Source organism: Saimiri boliviensis, chromosome 14, assembly GCF_048565385.1.
Source record: "Saimiri boliviensis isolate mSaiBol1 chromosome 14, mSaiBol1.pri, whole genome shotgun sequence".
Lineage (NCBI taxonomy): Eukaryota > Metazoa > Chordata > Mammalia > Primates > Cebidae > Saimiri > Saimiri boliviensis.
The window spans coordinates 80,633,993-80,660,228 of NC_133462.1; the positions used below are offsets into that span (position 1 = coordinate 80,633,993).

At 41.3% G+C, this 26,236-nt stretch overlaps 1 protein-coding gene and 1 long non-coding RNA gene across 14 annotated transcripts in view; one reads left to right on the forward strand and one right to left on the reverse strand.

Annotated features, from left to right (window-relative positions):
* DISC1 (DISC1 scaffold protein) overlaps positions 1–26,236 on the forward strand; it is a 380,547-nt gene that overhangs the window by 170,231 nt on the left and 184,080 nt on the right. The window lies entirely within an intron of this gene.
* Positions 13,481–17,306, reverse strand: LOC141581088 (uncharacterized). The gene is made up of 2 exons (XR_012513595.1): positions 17,013–17,306; positions 13,481–16,136 (listed from the first exon to the last, which is right to left on the reverse strand). It is a non-coding gene; the product is annotated as an uncharacterized LOC141581088 (long non-coding RNA).

Consider the following 26,236-nt stretch of genomic DNA (forward strand, 5'->3'; position numbering starts at 1 on the left):
GGCTTTTGTCACCAAAACACTATCTCTATAAAGAGATGATAAGAAGTGCACTTTAACTCCTGTCAGCTGTTTTTAAGACTTCAGGATAACACATTTGAATTCTGAGCAATGCTAAGTGCAGTGAAATAGAAGGAAAAGCTAAATCAATCTTCTAAACCTTGAATATTTATGGAAATTAACTATAAACATTTAAACATTTAATTATTATGGATTCTAATATGTGTGTTTCTTTAAAGAAAGGAGGGATGAAAAAAAATCAGCAATTTTTACAATTTGTTACATCTGATTTTTTTTTTTTTTTTTTTTTTTTTTGAGACAGAATTTCACTCTTGTCACCCAGGCTGGAGTACAATGGTGCGATCTCGGCCCAGTGCAACCTCTGCCTCCCAGGTTCAAGTGATTCTCCTGCCTCAGTCTCCTGAGTAGCTGGGATTACAGGCACCCACCATCATGCCCAGTTAATTTTTGTATTTTTTTGGTAGAGATGGGGTTTCACCATGTTAGCCAGGCTGGTCTTGAACTCCTGACCTGAGGTGATTCACCCGCCGCGGCCTCCCAAAGTGCTGGGATTACAGATGTGAGCCAACGCACCAGGCCTACAACTGCTTTTCAAGAAAAAAAGACAGCCCTCATATTTACGTAGCTGTTTTTCACTATCCCTTGTGTATACATTGGTAATCTGTATTGTACTTTATTAATATTGTTGATTTCGCACTGTAGCTCAGCTATAAAGGAAACCGACGTCAAGGGGAGAGATTTAATCACAGAATAATCAGGGCTAGAATTTTAAATAGGACATCATTAGCATGTTAATGAATTTTCCCACCTTATGCCAGCTGCCTGAGTAGAAAAGATACTGCAGATGTAGCTCAAAAATCTGGCTGGGTCTATGGCCCAGTGAGCTGTCAGGAATCTGTGTAGGGGGATCCATAAGCTAAGGAAAGAGATTCTCAGTGAGAATACCAAGCAGGAAGATCTCATTTTTCTGAGCATGATGGCTAACTGTGCCCAGCCTAAATTCATTTGTCTTTCAGCGAGTAAGTGGGGAGTGGAAGGCAGAGAAGTGGCAGTTTAAGGGTAATGAAGTTTGAGTAGAGGCATCTTTCCAATTATGGTTTGGGGTTAGGACCCTTTGCTTTAGATAGAAAAGTTGTAAGTTCACAATGACAAGATACTGCTCTAATTTTTGGAACTATCTCATAATTTTTGAGCTTGAAATAGCTAATGAAAGGAAGCAGGAGTGTCTTAGTGCATTTGTGTTGCTATAGAGGAATACCTGAGGCTGAGTCATTTATAAAGAAAAGGGAATTCTTTGGCTCACAGTTTTGCAGGATATATACGAAGCACGGTACCAGCATCAGCTTCTGGTGAGGGTCTCAGGCTGCTCCCACTCGTGGCGGAAGATGAAGGGGAGCTGGCATGAGCAGACCACATGGTGAGAGAGGAAGCAAAAAGGGAGAGGAGGAAGATGGTATACTCTTAATTTTTTTAACAATCAACTCTCCCAGAAACTAATAGAGTGACAACTCACTCATTGATGACCAAGCTATTCGTGAGGGATCTGCCCCCATGACCCAAACACCTCCCATTAGGTCCCACCTTCAACACTGGGGGACTAATTTCAATATGAGGTTTGGAGGTCAAACCAAGAAACTATAGCAGTGACAAATTATACTGAGATATTGGTTTAACTCTGAAGTTCATGGGTGCAGCTATTTCTAGAATTTCACTTCACACCTATTACAAAAGCCTTTTAGTTTAGAAATCCTGTGAGTTACAAGTTCTGCATATATAGACAGTAATACATTTTTCCATATATATCAGATATATGTAGAAGAAACATTTGTGAAAAAGTAGAACGAAAGAATAAAATCTGTGGGTCTGTTTTATTGGCAGGGACAGGGAGGAAATGGAGAACCAGGAAAATATATATAGCAAAGATAAAAACAATAAAATTAAAAAATGAAGACAGAAGAAAATGCCAATGACAAGTGTTAATTCTTTGGTTGAGAATATGATGTGATAATGAACTTCTTAGAAGTAAGAGCAAAAAAGACAGTTGAAGTATCATCCGTCCTCAAAAGCCACTTGGAAAGCACAGTTTTATGGGAAATGAGAGTGGTGCTAAATTCTTAAAGACAATTATCTAGAAAGCACATTGGAAAGTCCTCCTGAACAGATTTATAACACACGCAAAAGCTCTTTTACTTGTGTTATTTTTTAACATTTAATTTTACGTTCAGGGGTACATGCGCAGGTTGGTTATATAGGTAAATTGCATGTAGTCGGGGTTTCATGTACAGAGTATTTTATTACCCAGGTGATAAACATGTTATCTGATGTTGGTTGCGAACTACCTCTGGATAAAAACGTTAGGGCATCCCTTCAAAGCAGGAGAGACTGTGGATTGGAAAGACTGAAACCACATACACATTTTAGATATGTAGGTATGTATAGTTTTTTCCCACAAGAAGATCCAGTTTTTCAGCAGATTTTTAGAGGGATCATTCTAGGATCCCCCAAATTTTAAGAAACATTTAAGTATTACTCTATGAAGGTGAATTAGGGCTTGGGCTAGTGAAGTTTAAATACAACATCTTCCAGTGTCTGATACTATGCTGAGATGTAACTGGTACCTGAAAAGTGGCTAGAAGACATATATTGGAGACCCTCCAAATGTCGCTTCTTTCCTCTGAGCTTTTGCTAAGACCTATGTATAAGACAGCCTAGCTCTCTGGGCCAGAATGGTAATAGTGCTCTTGGTACTGAGGGCAAAGCTGTCTGCTTTGGAACCAGGTGAGTGTTGCGGTGCTGTGTGTCAAGAAATGTAGATGCTTATATGGGAAATAGGTATGTGTCTGCCTTTCCAAATTCTAAATCTTAGGTCATTTAGATTAAAAAAAAATACATCAAATAGGATCTTTTGGAGGAAATAAAAAATTCAAAATCTTTTCCCTCAGGTTTTATGATAGGCTGAGGTTTTACATCTGTAATCATTTATCTTTTTTTTTTTTTGCCTTATTGATTACTTTATCACTTTACAGGACCCTGATTAAATCTGTTTGTGTTTTTAAATTCTCTCCATTTTTTTCTTTCCAGTTACATCCTTGCATCACTATTAGTGTGATTATTTCCCTTCAGCTGGTTTTGCCTGTGAATTTCTAAGCTTGAAATTTGCAATTAACTTTCTCCCTCCTTTATTAAGTCACTGTGATAATTCTTTTGGGAGGCATCCCAATATAGTGCAAAAAACCTGGATTAGGATGTAGGGGGTGTGAGTTTAATTTCAGTCCTGCTCGTTCGTAATCATCTGCATAGCATCTGGCATATATAACATCAGAATGTGAGGCTTAACGAATGATCTTCAGCAAGTCACTGAATTTTACCTGAGTTTCAATTGCTTCATATATAATACTGTAAAACCAAATCTTGAGGTTGCATTTCTGTCCATCCATCCATCTATCCATCCATCCATCCATCCATCCATCCGTCCGTCCGTCCGTCCACCCATCCATCCATTCACCCCTCCTTTCAACCACCATCTATCGAATACTAACAATATTCTGGCGCCATGGCAGGTCCTCATGGTCCAGAGATGAATTAGATAGTCCCTGTTGGCTACTGAGGTCCCTTTTTACTCTAGCCCCTTGTTTGTGAATTTCCATAATTCAATTTATACTTCGTTAATTTATTTCTTGCTCTCAACTGCTTTTGATCTCCTTTTCCCACTTTTATCCATATACATTTTTTAGAAGTCCCTACCATTGTTACATCTTTTTTCACTTGTCTCTCTACTTGTTTCTATACTCTCCTAAAAATACTTACGTCATTTACCCCGCTGGGTGGAAATGCAACGATGTTTTCAATTATATTTCATACCAAATTGCAACGGGCAGTTTTTTAAAACATGCTAATTCATTTAGAGCAGGAACTTGACTCTGTGTAATAGGGTGGGTGCATGTGTCTCTCAAATATCTGCTAGATATCCTGCTTTGTAGACTATTCTTACTAACCAGTACCTGTTAGAGTCACTTTGTACATTTCATATGAACTCTGGGCTTTGATAATGTTGGTAGACACATGTACTTGCACATTCATATAATGTCCTCAAGATTAAGCTAAGAATGGTGGTGGGAGGAACTTCATGATCTTAAGGAAGAGTCTTTGTCATATTTTGGGTAAGGGGATTATTTTTTGCCTGGGGACCAAACCATATATTGCAGAACATTTCACATCCCTGGTCATTGCCTGCATCCAACTCTTCTTCCCATCCCCATTTTTCAATGCCCCTATGTCCCGACCTGCAGGACGACAACAGGGGCCCGAAGGGAGGGAGTGGGGATGGATGGGCAGGAGACGCGAGAAATGGAGACAAGACAGGAGTCTGATCAAGTCTCGTTTATTGTTGCTGAGCTCACAGCTTAAATAGGCCAGGCAGGGGGGCGGGGCAAAGGAAGCTTGCAGTTGGGAAATTGCGGCCAGGTGTGCCTCGTGCCGTTACCAGCCTCGTGCCGCATCGTGCCGTCCACGGGCTGGACCTGAATCATCAGGACTTGAGCCTTCCACAAGCGGCACCTGGGCTCTCTTGGCCCCAGGATTTGGCCTGCTGCTCACAGCCTCCCACACCCCTAGGTAGGAGAGATAACACCCTCAGTTAGCAGCATAACTTCAGCATTATGCTTTATGTTTTAATATCATCCATATGATTTGAAAATATATTATTATTGTGATCATTAGAACTTACCTGGAATTAATAGAACCTAATTTTATTATTCACGTTACCTTTTATATAGATCCTTAAAGATTTAAAACTAAGTTAGGGGCCGGGCGTGGTGGCTTACGCCTGTAATCCAAGTACTTTGGAGGCCAAGGTGGGCGGATCACCCGAGGTTGGGAGTTCAAGACCAGCCTGACCAACATGGTGAAACCCCATCTTTAAAAATAAAATAAAATAAAATAAAACTAAGTTAGTTGCAGATTTCTTCTTCCATTGCTCTTTACTGTGATATTCAGCATGTATTTCTTGGGCACAGATTTCTATGTGCAGAGATGACCCATAGCTATTGTGGATTGAATGTGTTCTTTGAAGAAAAGGAATGATCCCTTGTATGAAGTCACCGCCTTTTAAGTAACAAAGATTTATCCCTTTCTTTTTGTTTCTCAAGCCCTTGAGAACCAATCACTGTGCTAAGGCTTGACATACTTTAGTCATCTCATCCTCTGGACCACTGTGGTACAAGCTCCACTGGAATCTCTGTTTTACAGATGAAGAAGCTGAGGTTTAGGAAGGATCCCACCACAGAGCCTCCAGGGGGCAAGGCCACCATCTGGATCCTTTTTACCTGTCATTTTGCCTTAGACATTGCTTTGTTCTTTATGAAGTTGATTCCTAGTGTCATTCTCTCTATTCGTCCCTCAACCTCATTGCCCTACCTAAATACCACACTCGTAGATTCATAATTACGATATTGATGTTGAACACCCTGAAGAGATGGGTAATTTTTTTTCATTTTTGAAATTTTCAAGCACCTCCCTGTATTTTGTGCCTGAAATGATGATCCACTATCTGCCATTTTGCTATAGCAGTTGGATAACATAACTCAGTAGTAGGAAGTTCTGTAGGTGATCACCCTTATGAAACTTGTATCTTTTGTGTTAAAACTTCAATTCTTTATTTTTGAAGGGTGACTAAGAGGAACTCGACATACTACCATAAATCAGAAAGATGCTGAACTGTAGCAATTTAATTGGATACATATTTCTTAACTTCAAAACAGTTTTTTGTATATTTTCAAAGGCTAGTTCTGCTTCCTGTTCTAAAATGCTGAAATGTCAGTGTTTTCCTTTGTATTCCTATAAGTAAATGCATTGGTTATTAGATTGACACATTACTCAGTTTCTGGTAAAGAAGTAGTTAGAAGCCCTGTTTGATTCTAAGAATTTGCTAATTCGTCATCCTATTGATTACAAGGAATTCAACTTGCAACATGTGATGAAAATCATTCTGGGCTTCTTTTGAGTGAGTTTTGAACTTTAGTTAAATAAAACAACATTTAAAATGTTCTATAATTTAGGATATTCAGGAATGAGGGTTGATTCTTTATAAACCAAATTTGATTTTGTGAGGTTTTTGCAGAATTTAATTTTACTTGCACTAAATATGACATCTTTTATGTAGTCACAGTTTTTTCAGTGATTAATTTGGTAAGAAATATTTTGTTTTCCTTTTTGGCATTGCCATGAGTTATGGCTTCCTATACACACCCCTGCCATTTTAGCTGTGTACTTCTTTGAAGCTGCCGTATGTTAACAACCCAAGAGAGATGGTATTTATTGGAGAGAGCATCATTTGTTGCTAATTTGATTTTCCAGATTTGCTGAGCTCTTGTAAAAGAGAGAGGGTATGCTGATGAATGTTTTCCTGCCCTGACTGGAGAGGAAAGCATTTGAGGAGCCAGCGTTCGCTGCCCTGGACCTCTTCTACTTTAGTCCTATTATGTTTTGGACTTGGGGATGGCCGTTCTGTCTAATCCACTTTCCATCGAGACTTTTGTGTAATTGGAGAGAATTGGATCACTGGAGGGGTGAACAACCCTGAGTGAATGCACTGAAATTTAATCTTTATGGCCAGTACAAAAACCAGCAAGAATTGCTTAAGGATTTACTGTCTTGGCATCATCAAAAATTTATGAGGCAGGCATGCTCATATTCTACATGCCTGCATAGTCATAGAATGTCATTTTATTTTTCTTTTGACATTATAGTTTCTGGAGTCTTAATAACTCATTAAGAACTGATGGCACACTTTGCTTTTTGGTTTAATTATAATCAAATTTTATTTGCCAAAACAGTGTTTAATTTTTGGTGTTTTAACCCAATTATGAATGTCTCTTTTTTCCTATATTTATTATGACTGCTTTACACTTCATGTATCCCCAAATCTTATATTTTCCTTCCCCAACAAAGAACCAAATGCAATTATATTATGATTATATGGTCTGTCAATGAATGGAGGTCTGTCTAGTTTGGACAATGTGACTGAAATCTTGAGCTTCTTTGTAACTCTGAATTGGATCCAGCATTTGACTTTGGTTCGTATGTACCAATTACGTTGAGTGAGACACATACATTGGAATTTGAAAAACATCTGTGTGTCCTTCACCCAACTATATTGTTCTCAGAGACTGAGTAACAGTAGTATCTGGATACCAACTTCATGTCTTTCCTAAGAAGGTCACCAAACACTGACATTCCCCACTGGTCTGGAATCCTGCAAACCTGTCAGCTTTTGGAAGTGAAGTAATTCTCCCCTACAGATTATAGAGAAATTCTCTCAAGTCAAAGCTTACGAAACTTCTGGAGTCACTCTAGGATAAATTTTAAATTTATTTCAAAAACTACCATAAGCATAAAATAAAAATTTTTTTGATGAATGAAGAATGTTCATCATACAGCTTCCGTAACAGAACCCCTGGCTGCATTTTTAGCATTCTATTTTGTGCTTGCAGCATAGGCAGACTTTTTACACACTTATACTTAGAATGCAGATGCAATTTTACATCGTCTATCTGTCCTTAAACTTGTAGGACAATAGTGAGAGCATCGTACCACTTAATCCTCATGACTATAATTTGAGACAAATTTATTATTCCCAATCCATAGATTTGTGAAACTGAGGCTCAGTGAATTAAGAAAGTTGCTCAAGTTTCTGTATATGGGAAGTAAAGAACGGTAATGAGACTCATCTGTTTCATTTCAGAGCCATGCTCTTCATTATATACTTCTGTTTCCCTGGTCGTAATACAGTATTCCAATGTATTACTTATTAAATACATAACACTCCAAGAATCAATATACTGTAACTTGTTTAACTACCTCCTCATTCTGAGGTGTTTAATGATCATTTCATGAATTTCTTTCAGAAGATGAAGCGCCAAGATTGGGATTAATGACAGAAAGAGTGCAGTCATTTTTATGGCTTCATACATGCTGCAGATTGACTTTCAAAAGGATTGTAGCAATTTAATTGACACTACCAATCCGTCTTTTCTAATAATATGTGTTATTTCTTTAAAAATTATTCGAATAATAACAATAATAGACTGGTATTTAACTCATGCCTTGTTTTTGCATATCTCTGACTAATACATTGAACTTGTTTTTTTGTGCCTTTTTAAGCTTTTTTTTTTTTTTTTTGAGACAGGGTCTCACTCTGTCACCCAGGCTGGAGTGCAGTGGCATGATCTCGGTTCACTACAACCTCTACCTCCAGGCCTCAGGTGATCCTCCCACCTCAGCCTTCCAAGTAGCTGTAACTACAAGCATGTGCCCCCATGCCCAGCTTAGTAGAGATGGGGTTATGCCATGTTGCCCACGGTGGTCTCGAACTCCTGGGCTCAAGAGATCCATCTGCCTTGGCCTCACAAAGTGTGGGCATTACAGGAGGGAGCTGCCACGCCAGGCCTATTTTTTTGCATTATGTGTTGCCCATGTCTTTTGTCTATTTGTTTTATTTTGAAGGCAGCACCTAATGGCCTCTTTATATAATATGGTTATTAATAATTTTTTCCTATTTGTGTGTGTGTATGTATGTGTGTGAAATTAACCCCTCATCATGATTAATAATCAACCAAGCACAAAATCTTTATAAAAATAATAACATGTTGAGATAACAGTGTAGAATAGATTTTAAACTTCTTAAGGCATTAGGATGCAAATGATTTACTAAACAACATAGACCAGTCTTCCTGAGTAGAGGCATCCCATTTCAACTCTGTGTATTAATATTCATTGGACCTGGCCTTTCAAACAAATGTGATATTCAGGGAACTACTGCAATTGAGACCTCAATAAACCAGTTTCACTTTTTTCAGTAAATTTGTACAAGGCATTATTTTACATTTTCTCCACCATTAAAATACAGAAACTGAGAGAAGTACTCAGTATCCTACCCATTGCCTTATTTTTCTTCATGATGCATCTCATGTTTTGTATTTCACTGTCTTTGGCTTTTTTTTTCTTTATTATTTCCCGTTTTCTTAAGTTGATCCATTAGAAAAACAACTCCTGCCCACGGGACAAATTTTTTTCCTCCCAGAAGCATGCTGTTATTTAATAGGTGAGCGGAGAGTGTCTTGATGGTGTCCATGGCCCTTGAAGCTGCAGTTTAAGGGAGGGGGCTCAAAGAAATGGTAGAGAAAGGTCGTCCCTGTCCTGGAAGGATGCCAGACAGGATGACCTTTGAAACTGTCACCAGGGGCATGAAAAATGGGTTTGCAACAGTTCCGTACCCTCCTCTGCACAAATGACACACAGCATTTGGTATTAAGGCAAAGATCCTTTTCCACTGATGATATGTAATCATAAATCATAAGAAATTTCTCTGATTTGGGACTCAGGAAGGCACCTTTCTACCTGTTGCAGCTGTTGGGAGTCAAATTCTCCCTCCACCCCAACCACATCTTCCCAAGGCTTTTGGCAGCTCCGCTGCCTTTCACATGCCCTTTCCACCTTTGTACTATCCCACACCCTTGTCTATCCACACATTCACTCCCTACACTCCTTCCCTGCTTAATCAGGACAGCTCCTCTGACCACCTTGACTTCCCACGATGTCCGCGTGCTCTGGATGAAATGCGCTAAGCCCTGACGGGTCCCTGTCCCTGTGATCTGAGTCAGGCCCCACTGACTCTCCTGTATACACATCCTCTGTCCTTCTTGGACCCATATTTATAATCAGTCTCTGTTCCCACCCTACGTGGCACTTGACCTGATGCTGGGAAGGTAATCATTATTCCTCCCTTAATGTTCCAGGATTATTCATTCCATTTTGCCATGTCAGACATAATATTCAATAGCATCTATGAAGAAGCCTAAAGACTATGAATAAATGCTCTCGTTGGTACTGAAAGAGTTTTATACAATATGAAATTTAGAGTACATGTTTTCCCAACGTTAGTATTAATCGTGAGCCCCAAAGTGGAAGCTTTTATATTTTAGCATAATGAAGTTTACCATGTGTTTCAAAGTCACTTGCAATTATGCTTCTGATAATGACAATTAGAAAGGTCATCTTGTCTTGCCAGTCTCCATTAGATATATAAACCAGCTCGTAGCTGTCACCATGAAATGTATTAAGGCACTTGTATGCAAATACATGAGGAGACGTGATTTTTTTATCCCAAAGTGCAGCTGTTTATAAGTAATTATCAAACATGGAACAAGCCTATTGTTTGCCTTTACATGATATATGGGCATAGAAATTTCTAAAGCAAATTCTCTCATTGATTAAATTATATGAAGTCAGCCGGTCACAGTGGCTCACGCCTGTAATCCCAGCACTTTGGGAGGCTGAGGCAGTGGATAACAAGGTCAGGAGATCAAGACCATCCTGGCCAACATGGTGAAACCCTGTATCTACTGAAAATACAAAAATTAGCTGGGCATACGCGAATTTAGTTGGGCATATGCTAAAAATCAGCTGGTAGCACATGCCTGTAATCCCAGCTACTCAGGATGCTGAGGCAGAAGAATTGTTTGAACCTAGGAGGTGGAAGTTGAAGTGAGCTGAGATGGTGCCACTGCACTTCAGCCTGGGTGACAGAGTGAGACTCCATCTCAGAAAAAAAAATTATATCAAGTCACCCTCTTCCATGAAGCATGATATGATGAGGTCCTCAAAGCACCGAATAAAGAAATTTGTCATTAAGACACTAGTGTATTTCTGATCTATATTTTTTTCTGCCTCTCTCAAAACATTTATTATCTCGATTAAAGTATGGAAACAGTTATTCTATTTAACTCTCTACATGTGACCCTTGATGAAATGATGGAGCAAAGGTGAAATGAAAGGGAGAAGGTGAGGAGGTGGCATAGGTAATGTGTTATGGAACTCGTAGAGGGATAAACCTGTATTAGAACCAAAGCAGATAATTCTTGGGGAACTGAACCATGTCAGTGTGGGTGTGGGTCCTGGAAACTGATGCTGGAGAAAAACAGTTCCTAATCGGGCCCGTGAATGGCAAAATTGGGTTGCCACAATTGAAATATTAATATACTTCTTTGTATGAATGTCCTTTCATTTATGCCTTTTTTTCTCTACGCTGATTTGCTCTCAATTATGAGAGATAGGCTAAACTTCACAATTCAAACCTTTAGATAATTTGCAAACATTTATCCATAGATAAGCATGATAGGTAAAAAGTACTGGATTCATTAAGGCACATCCATGGTCTCTATAGTTTTGAAATTTCTTAGTTGGGAGAATATGGGGGAAGAACCCTGGGGCCCATGAAGCATTTGACTGTTGACATTTCATACTATTCAAATGCTTTGATCTAAAAAGTTCATCTATGAATTTAACATATATTCATGGGGTGTAGACACTGCAGAGAGCTACCTTTTCCTGGCCTGTATGTTTGAGCTGTTTTCTGGTTGCTGAATCACCCATCTCTCTGGAATGGCTTGTGTTCAGGTTTTCCAGAGGCAAAGGATGACTCTATATTCTTCAAGGAACTTTCTGGGCAAATGAATTTATTATTTTTTTTAATATTAGAAATGATCTTCTTTATTGAGACTGATAGAAAGACAGGAATAAATAATTTTAATAGCCCTGCGACACATCAATGGAGGAAAAAGCCCTCTCCATGCTTATGTAAATAGGAAGGAAAAGAACTGTAGCATGAATATAGAAAAGAACTTCTTTCCTCCTTCTTCTACTCTCCTGTGTTTTGCCCTTTGGCCTAAAGCTGTTAACATTGGGTGAGTGTCCCTGTTGTCATCTTGCATCATATCTCACATTGTGTTTGGTGTTGATAGGTATGGATATCTGAGAGTCTATATGAAGAGTTATATGTAAGTTTATGTGAGGCCCTTTCTTTGCTTCTACGTTGTTGCTCATTGTACGGATGCTTATGTTTAAAACACCTGTGCCACAGTGGACCCTTGTGTCACCGCCTGGCCTCTTATTCAGAAGCCTTAGCTGTCCCTCAACTCCGACAGCACATGTTGAGCTCCTCTCAGGTGCCAGCCACTGTAATAGGCACTGGGGAGTGGAAGGGTGACAAGATGTGACTCCTAACATCTGGAGGTTTGCAGTCACTGGTAGAGGAGGCACACATACACAGCAATAAGGCATGACATGTTGAAAGATGAAATGAAGCAATAAACAATGGGCATCAAGACAGCAGAGATATGGACAACCAAGGATGCCTTTGAGGAGCCAGGGAAAGCTTCACAGAGGAGGCAGAGCATGTGCTGTGGCTTGGGGGTAGAAGAAGTAGAAATACTGTTGTATTAGGGAAGAGGTGAGCACAGACTCAGAGGTCAGGGGAACGTGGCACGTCTGGGGAACAGGGATCCAGTCCCAGCCCTGCCACTTAACAGCTTTCTGACCTTGGGAAAGTTTACTGATCTCTCTGAGTATGTTTCCTCCCATGTAAAATAGAAATACTACTACTACTGATACTGACCTCTTAGGACCATGAGTAGATGAAGTAATAATACATGTAACAATCTTGGCTTAGTGCCCTGGCATATCATAAGTACTCAGTAAATATTAGTTTGCGTGATTATTGATCTGGCTGGATGGAAGGGTGCAAGGGTGAGAATGATAGGAGATGAGGCTGGAGAAGTGGACAGAACCGAACCATGAATATCTTTCCACCAGGCTGCAGTTTTCAAGATTTTCCAAAGGTCACAGCTAGCCATTAAAATAAATTGATTTCTGTATCCTTCACTGCTCCTGAACATTCTTGTATTACAGTTGTGTTAGTCTGCTTGCATTTCTATAAAGGAATACCTCAGACAGGGTAATTTAGAAAGAAAAAAGATTTATTTGGCTTATGGATCTGCAGGCTGTACATGAAATATAGTGCTGGCATCTGCTTCTGGCAAGGCCTCCGGAAGCTTACCATCATGGCAGAAAGGGCAGGGGAGCCAGCGTAACACATGGCGAGAGAGGGAGGAACAGGAGAGGTGGAGGTGCCAGGCTCTTTTTAAACAACTGGATCTTGCGTGAACTCATAACCACACAAAGGGCACCAAGCCATCCGTGGAAGATCCGCCCCCATGACACAAACACCGCCCACCAGGCCCCACCTCCACCACTGGGGAGCACATTTCAACATGAGATTTGGAGGAGGCAAACATCTAAACTGTATCAAAAGTAGATGATTAAACACAGTCTCATATAAATGTTCTATCTTCCAAAAAAGGAAAAAACCAAGCATTGCATACCTATTAAGCTAAGATAAAGAATACTGACAACACCAAGTGCTGCCAAGAAGGTGGAGCAAGCCAGTTTCTCATACATCTCTGGTGGGACGTACCAGTGTCGCTGGTGGGGATGTGGCAGTAGAGCCATCTGGAAGACAGTGGCAGTGGCTTTTGAAGTTAAATGTTACACTTGCCATGTAACCTGGCAGTTCCACTCCTAGATACGTATTTATCTTATAGAAATAAAAAGTTATATCTCACAAAACTGTAATGAATATTTATAGCAGCTTTATTCATAATTGCCTAAAACTGAAAAGAAGTTGAATGTCCTTCCCTGAGTGGGTAGAATAACAAACTATGGTACATTCACATAATGGAACACGACTCAGTAATAAGGAACAAACTATTAATATACACAACAATGTGACTGCATCTCAAATGCATTGTACTGAGTGAAAGAAACCAGTCTCAAAAGGCTACAACTGTAGCATCCTATTCATATGATGCCCTGGAAGAGAGACCTCTAGGGGCAGGGTTTAGGAGTTGGGAGAGGGGCTGGGGAAGGGCCTGATTAGAAATTCGCAGATGAAGGGAATTCTTAAGGGGCCTTAGAATTGTTCTGTATCCTGTTTGTGGTGATGGTTACAAGAATCCACGTGGATATGAAAGGCCATAGAACTGCACAGCAAGTGAATCTCACTGTGTGAAAAATTTAAATTTTTTTTAAAACTTGAGAATCTATAGCTCGTTTACCACGTGCATGACCTGTTTTATCTCAGTAATCCTCTCTAAGAGGTTGATGTTATTGTTATAGGTTGAGCATTCCTAATCTGAAAACCCAAAATCTGGAATGCTCCAAAATCATCTGAAACTAATGTTGAGGACTGACCTGATGCTCAAAGGAAATGCTTGTTGGAGCATTTCGGATTTTGGATGCTCAGATTAGAGATTCTCTGCAGGTAAGTGTAGTGCAGATATTCCAAAATCTGACATCCACAACACTTCTGGTCCTAAGCATTTCAGATAAGGGATATTCAACTTGTATCACAATTAGTGCATTATTATCTACTACTAGTATTATTATTATTGACTAAGCAGAGGCTTTGTGAGGTTTGGCCCAAACCCACATACCTTCCAGGGGGCAAAGCCTGGCACAAGCCAGGTGTGCATACTTTCCAGACCCTGATTTCCACAGCATGCGAGTGACCCCTCAAGGAGTCACAGAGTGGGTGTAGACCTTTCTCAGGCTCTCGTCAGGCTGTGCCTCAGTTATCCAGCTGTCTGGTCAGTGTCCTTTCTCAGGCTCTCATCAGGCTGTGCCTTAGTTATCCAGCTCTCTGGTCAGTGTCCTTTCTCAGGCTCTCATCAGGCTGTGCCTCAGTTATCCAGCTCTCTGGTCAGTGTCCTTGCTCAGGCTCTCGTCAGGCTGTGCCTCAGTTATCCAGCTCTCTGGTCAGTGTCCTTTCTCAGGCTCTCATCAGGCTGTGCCTCAGTTATCCAGCTCTCTGATCAGTGTCCTTGCTCAGGCTCTCGTCAGGCTGTGCCTCAGTTATCCAGCTCTCTGGCCAGTGTCCTTGCTCTGCGCATCACGCTGGTGCAAATTTTACACATGTGCAAATGTTTTAAATGCTTAGTATCAGAGAGGGAGTTGCCTGCTGAATGATTTCTAACCTCTTGTGCTGTTGACTAAATTAAATATGGCTTCTTTTCAAGGAACTGCTACCTCCCTGGAGGGTTTTTATGGTGACATCAGTGAGAACCTTACTCAGTTTTTGTTCAGTTCAGAGCTTTAACTCAGTATCCTTAAAACCACTCAGGTTGTAATGAAAGGCTTCTCTGTGGCGGAGTAGAACTGTTAATTATTAATAACTGTTAATTAATTACATAGTCAACCTGAGACGAGAGGGCAAGAAATAATTCCTTAGAGAAAGAAAAAAGAGCAAAATGATACAAGGTTGGAAAACAGTAAAAAGGGTGAAGATATTTAATTCTTTTTGCACACTTTGTAATGGTTTGTTTAAATATCTATTTCCCTAGCCTCTGTGCCGGTTTTTCTTTTTTTTTTTTTTTTTTTTTTTTTTTTTTTTTGTTGTTGTTGTTGTTGTTGTTGTTTTTTGAGAGAGAGTTCTGTGTTGTTACCCAGGCTGGAGTCCAGTCATGGCTCAGGATGTCGGCCTGGTGAGGCAAAAATGGCAGCAGAGCTTGGGGTGGGGAGGAGGCAGAGATGACGATCAAGGTCCCCAGAGAAGGGGGATGTCCTGAATGAGAGCAATGATACGGACAGCCAGGGGTGAAGCTGAACACCCCGACCCTCCAAGCAGCAGCAGATTATACCTGCAGGTAGAGCCACACTAGGGACCTGGAGGACACTGATGGCTTGGGTAGGGGTGGAGAGTGAGTGTCCACACTCGAACGGGCTGCAAGTGCCATGAGACCCTCTGGGGACGACTATGTCACTGTTAGAGCAGAGAGGAGGAGGCAGCTTTCAGGAAGAACTGGGCGTGCAGAGCTTGCTAACCAGGGATGGAGATCCAGGCAGTGCAGCGAAGCCCACGGAGGAGCCCACGGAGGAGCCCACAGAGGAGCCCATAGGACAGGATAGCTCTGAAGACACTGTCCACCCTGGAATACAGGCAGCATCTTCACAGCCATCCAGGGATTTGGACCCTGGCCTTCCTAAGTGAGAGCTATACTTTTTCCATAATCTCTGCCACTACATAACTGCGAAAATTCAAAGTGGAAAAAGAGCCTCTGTCCTGGCTTTTCATCGACGTTTTCAAAAGGAACAGAAAATGGTCGCATTCTCTTGCTTCTACGATGCCAGTGATTGTTTGAAGCATCCCGGATTTGACAACAGCTCTGAGGCGGGTAGACACTCACACTGTAGGTTCATGTCAATTCCAAATTGCATCTTTTTAAATGCTGAAAAATGAAAAAGACAGTGCATCTTAGAATTTAAGGCCACAGAAAAAATCAAATGGGGGAGTAGTTTAACTGAAACCTGAAGAAACAGCATGAGTTTTTTTGTTTTATGTTTCTTAGCTGAAAGTAACTCAGACAGGATAACATAATGAGGAAACGCAGGCATTTGCCTGAGATTAGTTCAGGAACTATTGGAAAAGGACTCTGGGATCACATGGAACTGGAGCTCAGATTGCTAGTTCGAAGGACTTTTAAGTCCAATTTAAGATTTGGAGAGAGTTATAAAGGTTAAATCAGCATTTATAAGAACATGCTCCAATTAGAGAAGTATAGGAGAATTTGCTGTTTCATCTGTGCCATTATAAAGATCATTGTTCTTAAATTTACATTAGTTTGCTAGACCTGCTGTCACAGAAATCCACAGACCAAGTGGCTTGCACAACAGATGTCTGTTTTCTTCCAGCTCTAAAGGCTGGAAGTTCGAGATCAAGGTGTCAGCACGAATGATCTCTCCTTCAGCCTCTCTGCTTGGCTTGTGGACGGCTGTCTTCTCCCCATGTCCTCCCTCACATGTCCTTCCCTTTGTGTGTGTCTGTGTCCTCACCTCCTCTTCTCATAGGGACACCGATCAGACTGGTTTAGGGCTCACCCTCATGACCTTGTTTCAGTTTTATCACCTCTCCACAGACCTGTCTCCAAGTGCAGTCCCATCCTAAAGTACCAGGGATTAGGGATTCAACATAGAACTTTTGGGGGAGGATACAGTTCCGTTCATAGCAGCCAATTCCATACCTCATTTTATAAGAAGAGAATTTAAAATCAGATCCTTGCCTAACACTCCTCTGGTCACACACAGAAAATAATTCAGAAAGTTACCTTGGCTACTCAGCCTCATGCGGCTGGATCCTCTGTTGCTGTGCGGCCTCACTTGACCCTTCTCCCTCCTCTCTTCTTCACATGCTGGAACCTTCCTTACACGTCTAGAAGCACTGAGCTGGTTCACACCTTCAGCCTCATCCTAAGATGGCTTCTCCTCAGTTTTACATGGCTCTGTCCTTTTGCCATTTCAGCCTCAAGTTAAATCCTGTTCCTCCAAGAAGCTTCCCTGACCATCCAATGGAAAGCAGCCATCCAGCAATGCCAGATCCCATGACCCTGTCTCAGTGCTCAGCGTGGTACTTATTGCTGGCTGACAGGGCCTCATTTATCTTGTCACCAATGTTCCCAGCACTGAAGCAATTCCCCAGCAGATAGTGTCACTCAAACATTTGCCAAGTGAATAAATAAAATCAGAAGAGTTAGAAAGAAATGAAGAGAGTTGGGAAGAATCTGGATGTTCTTGAAGTCCCAGACTTTGTTTTTTCAGGTGGGATTCATCAAAAGGAGGCAGTTTGTCTGAGGTCTCACCTCTGTACAAAGAGGGAAGCCGGGCTGGTCTGACTCCAGGCCTGTCTGTGACCTTGATTGTTTCAACAAGCAGATGGTATTTTTGTACACAGTGACTTGCAGATGTGTATCAATGCTGCCTTTCTTCCCTGTCCCTTGCACGACAGGCCCTGTGTCTTAGATTAAGTTTGGGACAGCACTAAACTGTGCCACTAGACTATATCTCATGGAGCAGGTATTATACTGTATATACTGTATATACAGCCTTACTGTAAATGTATTTACTGTAAATGTTTGCTGAGTGAAACAGTGAATAAATGAGTGAATATTTAAATGACAAGAATTGACAGTCTCTTGAAGTTTCTGTAGAGTGGTGCTTCTCAAACTTCAGCATGCATCTGAAGCATCTGGAAAGCTAGTTAAAATGCCTGTTATGACTCAGGAAGTCCTAGGTAGCCTGAGAATCTGCGTTTCTAATGAATTTCCAGGTGATGCTATTGCTGCTGTCCTTGCCTCTCCTTTGTGTAGCAAGGCTCTAGGATGTGTGTAGGAAGGTCTGTCTTACAGGGTCAGAGATGATCTTGTGAGTTAACTAGTCATCGAAAGACCCCGATCACATCTCAGTTTGTCCAAAAAAATAACACATGCAACTTTCAGCCAGTTACTTAACCTCACTGATCTTCAGCTTTTGTACATAGGTGACTTGGAGATGTGCATCAATGCCCCCTTTCTTCCCTGTCCTATGTTATGCCTGACGTTTTGGATTGAGTTTTGGGCAGTATCAAACTATGCCATTAGATCATATCCTGTGATGCAGGGATTATCTTATATTCATACTCTCCAATGCCTAGCACACAAAGGCCCTACTGTAAATGTTTGCAGAAGGAAACAATGAATAAATGAGTGAATATTTAAAAGACAAGAACTGACAGTCTTTTGAAGTTCACTTTTGAGGAGCTTGGTCCAGATATTAGGAGATACGCTTTGCTGAGCATGTAGTACCTGCTGAGCTTCTTAATATATGTTATGTCTACTTATCACAACAATCCTGCAGGGTGGAATTATTATCCTTATTTGGCACAGGAGGAAACTAATGCTCAGAGAGGTTAGACAACATGCCCAAGGTCCCCAAGTCAATAGCCAGGTGCCACTAGCAGGGCGATGATGATGATGATGATGATGATGAAGATGATGATGATGATGTGTGTGTGTGTGTGTGTGTGTGGTGTGCAGTGTACATGTGTGTTTGCATGTGTATATGTGTGTGTATGTGTGTGTTTCCCTCATACCATTTTGCTTGTTAAATGATCCTTTAGGTTCTTTCCTGGTGTATGATTTTAGGTCAAAGAGAGCATGACGCAGCTCACTATGAGCTGTGACTTATTATACAAGCTTATGAAGAAGTCAGATGCCTTTTCTGATCCTCAATATAATCTTTGTCTTCTCACCACCGTACACACTGATTTCTCCTCAGGAACTGATTGTATATTCTCGTGAGCACATATGCAGTTTCTCCTATAGACTGTAAGATTTTTTAGAGCAAGGACTGGGTCTTATTTTCCATTTTGTTCCCTACCGTGTTCGATCCTTGTTTGATTCAATGCTTTGATTTGAACAGAACTTCAGAAGCACAAGACAGGCTCTGTTCTTTAAAAAGCTTCCAAAGCACTCACCATGGAGTCCAAAGTGTCACCAAATCTCTGCTTGCTTGAGGTTTTTCTATCTTGATTTGTGCGTGTGTGTGTGTTGTGTGTATTATGTGTGTGTATGTTGTATGTGTGTTGTGTGTATTACGTGTGTATATGTTGTATGTGTGTGTGTATGTTGTGTGTGTTATGTGTGTGTGTTTTATGTGTGTATGTGTGTGTGTGTGTGTGTGTGAAAGAGTAAATGGCTGTGGGAGGGCCGGGCCCCACCTGGAGAGGACTCTGGTAGTGTGCCAAGAGCAGGACTGCTTGATTGGTGCATGTGACAGGGCGCAGAGGAGGAGGAGGGGTCCCTGCATGATTGGGGGGCCTTCCTCTCAGCTGTCCCTGTTGTGTTTCCATTGGCATTCCTGTTACCGATAGCTTAATCAGGGAACAGAGGGTGGCATGAGGTAGGATCCTGTGACATAACGACAGACTTTAGGGAGTTACCGATGATGTCAGAATCTTCCATCAAGTAAATCTGTTGCCTTTTGAAAGCCATGTCTGTCAGTACAATGCTGGGGGCCAGAGTTGTTTAACCTAGTAAACCATAAATTTCTCTCATACGTCCTTGGGGTGATGAAAATCTTCCAGAGTTGTGGGGAGCAGAGAGAGAACCTGACAGGGAATATTCTGAAATAATTGTAGATAGTGACAGGTGAAAAAAAAATGCCACTGTAGAGATATCAATCCTGTATGAATGCAGTGTAAGCTGTTGCTCTTTTAAGAAATGCTTTTGGAGTTCTCCATACAGAAGAAGGAGAAGGAGGAAAAGGAGGAGGAGGAGAAGGGGGAGGGAGGGAGGGGGAGGGGGGGAAGAAACGTGGAAAAAAGAGATTTGTCTTGTATGAAACAGCAAAATAATATTCTATCAGAATTGTTTTAAATATGGTAAAGTAGGGGCACTTCTATTTAAAGGGTACGTCTTTGGTTTATTTTTTATTTTTACTTGTTCCGATATCTCTTCCTTTTGGAAAAGTCTGAGACTCTGGCTCTCTGCTATCTGTTTGGCCATCATCAGTAGAAGTGGGAACACAAATAGCTCATTGTTTAATTTTGGATTTCCTTAGGCTGTCACTGTCACCTAGTCATCTCAAACACTCTTACAGGGAAACCAGCACTGGCAGGGTGTGAAGGTCACAGCAAGGGCAGCAGTGCTTCCCAGGGTCACATGCCTGGAGAGGTCGGCATGCCCCTGACTTCTTAAGGGGACCTGCCTTCCACAGGACGGGCGCTTACTGAGTGCTTCTTCTGCACCTACTATGCATTCTCATCCATACCTTAGTTGTTGTTACCACAAATATCCTTACGCATCTGTGGCATGTGGATGACAAGAGCTTCTGAGTATATTTTTGAACTGTATTTTCCTAAGGCAACTTCAAGTGCTTAAGAATCCAGTGGTATATGGGTGGCTGTTGATTCACAGCACTGTTCTGAGAGAGTAATTTGCTGCTTTTCTCCAACTCTTATGTCTTTGAGAAACCTGAATGTACAGATGACTACCCTTACCTACGAAGTTTCCTCTCACAGGACTGAAAAGATAAATATGCTGCAAAACCTGCTATAAAACAGTCAGCCCTGAGCAGCAGGAAACTGAGTAGTATTGCTCACATGGCCAAGCCCAGGCTCAGGAAGGTGTTTGCACCTCTCCGAAGTGGGTGGAAATGAGATCATTTTACACCTCAAGTGGAAGTGCAGACCTGAAGGAAGAGTGGGGGCTCCCCCAGCACAGGTGTGCCCATTTTACAGGTGCCAAAGGCTGTGGAGGAGACAGAGATGGGAGAGGCGTTGGCTGTGATGCGTCGTAATAGAGCAGCTCACGTGTAAGGGCCATGAGAAGTGAGGATAGAAGGGCAGCCAGGCTGCGGCTGGTTTTCACACGGGTCAGCTGAGTGGGAATGCAGCGTGGCCGGTGGAAGAATGAGTATTTGAGGAGGCAGAGTTCTCCACTCTTCTGAAGCTCTGTTTTACAAAAGGCTTAGAATATAAAATTGGAGCATTGTTTTTGGAACGGAGGGAGCAAAGTGTTAACCTGAACAGCTTTGGTGCACACGGTAAGAGGTTTACCAAGGGCTCACTCACTCTCCTTCATGAGAGTGGGTGCTTAGGAGGAGGTCTGGCTCCTGTGCGATGTGGGGCCTGTCCAGAACCTTCTGTTGCTACAGCAGCAGTACACTGTGAGGAAGGGCTATTATTTTTCAGTCATGGAAGGGGACAACCATCACTTAGACGGTCTGTTGACTAAAATGTGGTTAGGTGGTGCATGCCTGTACTAGCATTAAAGTGCTCCTGAACCGAGAGGGTAGAGTGGGAACAGGTACTGGCTTCCTGTTTTTCAGTCAAGGCTTTGAAAGGTTCGGTTACTTGCTTGAAATCACACAGCCAGTGAGGGATAGCGTGGGATTAAACACCAGTCCGCTCATCTCCAAAGGCCTGACTGACAAAATCAAGTTTCAATTAATTTTACCTTTCCTCTGTAATAGATGAGGGATATCTCATTTCAGAATATCTGAAGGTGATATTTGGAGTTGTTCATTGATTCGATTACTCTTAATCTTTATTTCTGAGCTTATTTATCTCAGGTTTTAGATTTAGAACGCTCTAAAACTATTCATTGGTTTCACTTCCCTTTGCATTGCTAAGTAAAGGTGATATGGGAAGACTACTCACAGGGGTGAGCACAGCAAGGGCACGAAGGATGTGAGATCAGACACAGCTTTTCTATGCATCCTTCTTAGAGACATTACCCTTGATCCAAGAGATAGTATCATGACTAACTTTCCTAATGTTTTGTAAAGCATTTGGGTATCAGCATTTGAAGGACATGCTCGTGGTCTTGTTTAAGTCAGGGCAGGAGTGGTTAATTAATTCTCTAATTCCTCAGGCTTCACTGTTTCAACCAGCCATAATGATTTTGCGATGGAGGTTTCCTTTCTGCCTAAACTGGCATTCATATCAAGGGCTAAATGCATCAGCTTTGTAATAATGAAGATAGTTGCCAATTCCATCTTCCATATGGGATAAAGCTGGGGAGAGGCATGGTAGAGAAGAATGCATGGGTCAACTGTAAATGATAATGAGTAGAAAGAAGTCAGGGATTTTTTTTTTTTAACATGGAAAGGAAATAGAATTTTAACTAAGTTGAAGTTTCCCTACTGTACAAATCTCATCTTAAATGACAAGGTATTATGCCGTATAGCTATGGATTTGGGCCCAATATTTGACCCTATAGCAACTCTGAAAGATTAGACTGCAGTTTATTAGGGAACGCCCTTTGGATCTGATTTTTAAACAGGACCAAATGCATTCTGCTCTTGTGCGTTTAAAAGTAACCCTGCTTGAGGATGCGTCGAAGCCTTGCTAGACAGCTTTGCTGATATTTGTGTCTAGAATTCTTTCTGGAGATATTTAGACTTTAAGAAAATATTCTTGTCCTTTATAAAAACTGAAGAGAAAAATATTTGTAGAAAAAAATAAACAAATACAGTCGTACGTCGTTTAACAATGGGGATACGTTATGAGAAATACATCGTTAGGCAATTTTGTCGTTGTGTGGACATCACAGATTGTACTTACATAAACCTACATGGTGCACCCTGCTACCCCACACCTGGGCCACATGGTATAGCCTCTTGCTCCTAGGCTACAAAGCTGTGCAGCATGTGACTGTCCTGAATATTGTAGGCAATTGTCACACAATAGGTATTTGTATACCTGAACATATCTAAGCAGAAAAAGTACAGTAAAAATATAGCATTATAATCTTAGGGGACTATCACCACCTTCATGGTCTGTTGTTGACTAAAATGTGGTTAGGTGGTGCATGACTGTACTAGCATTAAAGGGCTTCTGAACTAAGAGGGTAGAATGGGAACAGATATTGACTGGGTTCTTGTTTTTTTTTGTTTGTTTGTTTGTTTTGTTTGTTTGTTTGTTTTTTTGAGATGAAGTTTTGCTCTTGCTGCCCATGCTGGAGTGCAGTGGCGCTATCTCGGTTCACCTCAACGTTTGCCTCCCAGGTTCAAGTGATTCTCTTGTCTCCGCCTCCCGAGTAGCTGGGATTACAGGCATGGGCTACCACACCCAACTAATTTTGTATTTTCAGCAGACACGGGTTTCTCCATTTTGGTCAGGCTGGTCTTCAACTTCCAAACTCAGGTGATCCACCCTCCTCGGCCTCCCAAAGTGCTGGGATTACAAACGTGAGCCGCTGTGCCAGCCCCTACAATAATTATTTAATGTAAGAAAATATCTAAGGAAAAATAAGAAATTCTAGGTAAGGAAATAAGTTTATTTGTGGAAGTATAAAAGAAGTTTAAAACGTTGAAGAAAGTTGTGGTTTTCAATATTGATGCTGCATCCTTTGCAAATACTTAAATTTGTGAATGACACTTTTGAAAACTTACACTTTATTCTAGGTGTCTTTTTTCACTTTATGCTATACTATAAAGAATCACAAAAGAGTGTCTCATACTTAAATAACTTTCTATACAACATATGTATATTTTAAAACAACATGTTGTATATCTAATAAATACATATAATTTTTGTCAATTAAACAGTATATTAAAAAAGAATAAAATAACAGTATAAATGAGCTCAAGTTATTTCATCCACAGTGATAGAATATTTCCCATTTGATGCAAGCAGTCAAACCTAATTTCCATTGAGACAAACACACAAATAACAATCCTCCTTCCCAACCCTGAAATTCCACTTCTTTTTTTGAACTCTCTTCATGAAGCAGTCCCCTTTCTTGCATTTACAACATAAAGCCTAAGCAATGAATATTGGAGGCCAGGGTTTGAGATGTCACTCATGCCCATAAACCAAAAGTCCTGTATGATCTCTCCTTCCTAAGTATGACTTACTTTCCTTTCCATGAAGTGATTTCATGGGTGATTATATCTAAAGGGAAGTGATGCTTCTTCTTTCTCTTTAGTTAGACCATTTTCACAGCCCACAAAAGTAAGTCTCTAATTTGGGACTTGATTCAAAGTCTGAACAAACCCTAGGCACATGTTTCTTCCTTGAATCTGCTCAGGTGCATATTCCAAAAAAGACTCTCATTGCTAGTTAGGCCATTAATTTGATGTGATATCCAAATCAAACAGCTGCCATACTATTTAAGGTCAGATCCTAGCATGGCACTTTGAACATGAGAGTAATGGCTGCCACTCTCCAGGTGACTATCCGGCAGTGACACTTCTAGCTTTGTTTTTGGCTTGATGTGCATATGCTGAAGGCTTCAGCAAACATAAACTCATACAAATGTTTGTCAAGCTGCGTGAGCCTAAACAGCTCATTAGTTGCTAGAATGATCAGATGGGAGATGGGTTGCCCAATTTGGATGGTGACCTTTATGAGCTCTTGGTTGGATTGCAGATTTATGTGTCACAGTGTATTGGAACTTAATGAATCCTGTGGCATGTGGATGGTAAAATGCAGGGCAGAAACTGCAAGGAAGAGGCAGGAAGAAAGTGGCAAGTCCAGGAGCATGAGAGCAGTTAAGCATCTCTTCCCCCTATGCTGCTTTCCTTTGCTTCTCGGGGTGCCCGTTAAAATACAGTTAGTAATGAAATGCTGTTTGAAATCAAACTTGCTGAAACAATATGGGTATTGCGGAAATCTGTCTTATTTATTTTAAGGATGTGCTTACTTCTAGGTGCGTTCAGCAACTGCAGCCCAATTAGTTCCTATGCATTGATTTTCTCTCATGTCCCTGCTCCAGGGTAATTCTCCTGTGCACGTGACCTCCTAGTTGAAAACCTGCCCCTGCCATTTCTTTATGTGGCAGCAGCCTAGGGAGCTTGCCTACTCGGCGTGAGCAGATTGTAATGATAATGGTTCCCAGTTCTGCTCAGTGGGGAACTGAAGTCACCGTATTTTCCTTCATGTCCTCTTGAAGCTTCATTTTGCGATCTTGTTTCATCCTGCTGAACCCGTCATTGGAATTCCCCAAAGGTGGTGGCAGGGGAGTCCCCACAAGGGAGTGCCCCAAGCCTTCCTGAGATGGGGCCTATTGAGATTCTGAAGAAAGAACTAAAAGCCAGAGTGATCAGGTCAAAGCATTCATTAGGGGAACGTAGGCAGAGTAGGCTGCAGCAATGCTGTGACGGGAGCGTGGGTAAAGGGGTCTTCCACCTAGAAATGTCCACAGCAAGTTGCTTAGGGGATGGAGTTTACATAAAGCTTTAAGGAATGTGGCTCAGGGCCAGGGCCAGTTTTTTTTCAGTGTTTTGGGCAAAAACTTAGATACCTTTATCAATGCGTGGGAATATTCAAGGCCCTGGTTTGGGTTCAAGCCTGCTGGGAAAAACCTGCAGCTGTCTGGGTCACAGAACAGTCAAGGCACTCAGTGACTTTTGGTCATGACAAAGAGGTGAGGGCTCTAGGGGACCCCACAGAACTCCAGGCTCCAGTATCAGCCCCACTTTTCTAAGTACAAATGTATTTCAGAAATTTAAGTACTAGTCTTACTTTTCTCACAAATTTCAAAGTCATGTGTTGACACTGATAGCCTGTCTAGCACAGGGAAACGCTGATCTATTTAACTGATTTGGAATTTTTATATTTGATTATCTGGATTATTGTCATTGAACTCCAGATGGGTGGAGGTGCCACTGACCTGGGAATCATGACATACGGGTTTTGTCCCAGATCTCTGCCATACCATTTAAACACCGTGGGCCTCAGTGTCCTTACAGCAAAAGTTAGGGTTATACTAGGTATTCTCCACAGACCTTGTCAAATATTTTTTGTGATGCTGGGAATGTATAACTAACACAGGCAAACAATAACCTAGAATTATTAGAATCTTTTAAAAAGTATTTGTGTGTTACAGAGAATCTCGAAGTTAGCTGAAGTCTGTTTGACTTTCTTCTGGAATCGGCACAGCCCAAATGCAGCCACAGTTTCTCATTGTCAGAACTAGACGGACCATATTGAGAAAGGATGTGGACCAGCGACTGGGAATCCAGCCGCTTAGTGCATTCAAGAATGCTGGTTGGTTTCTGTGGCTGTGAT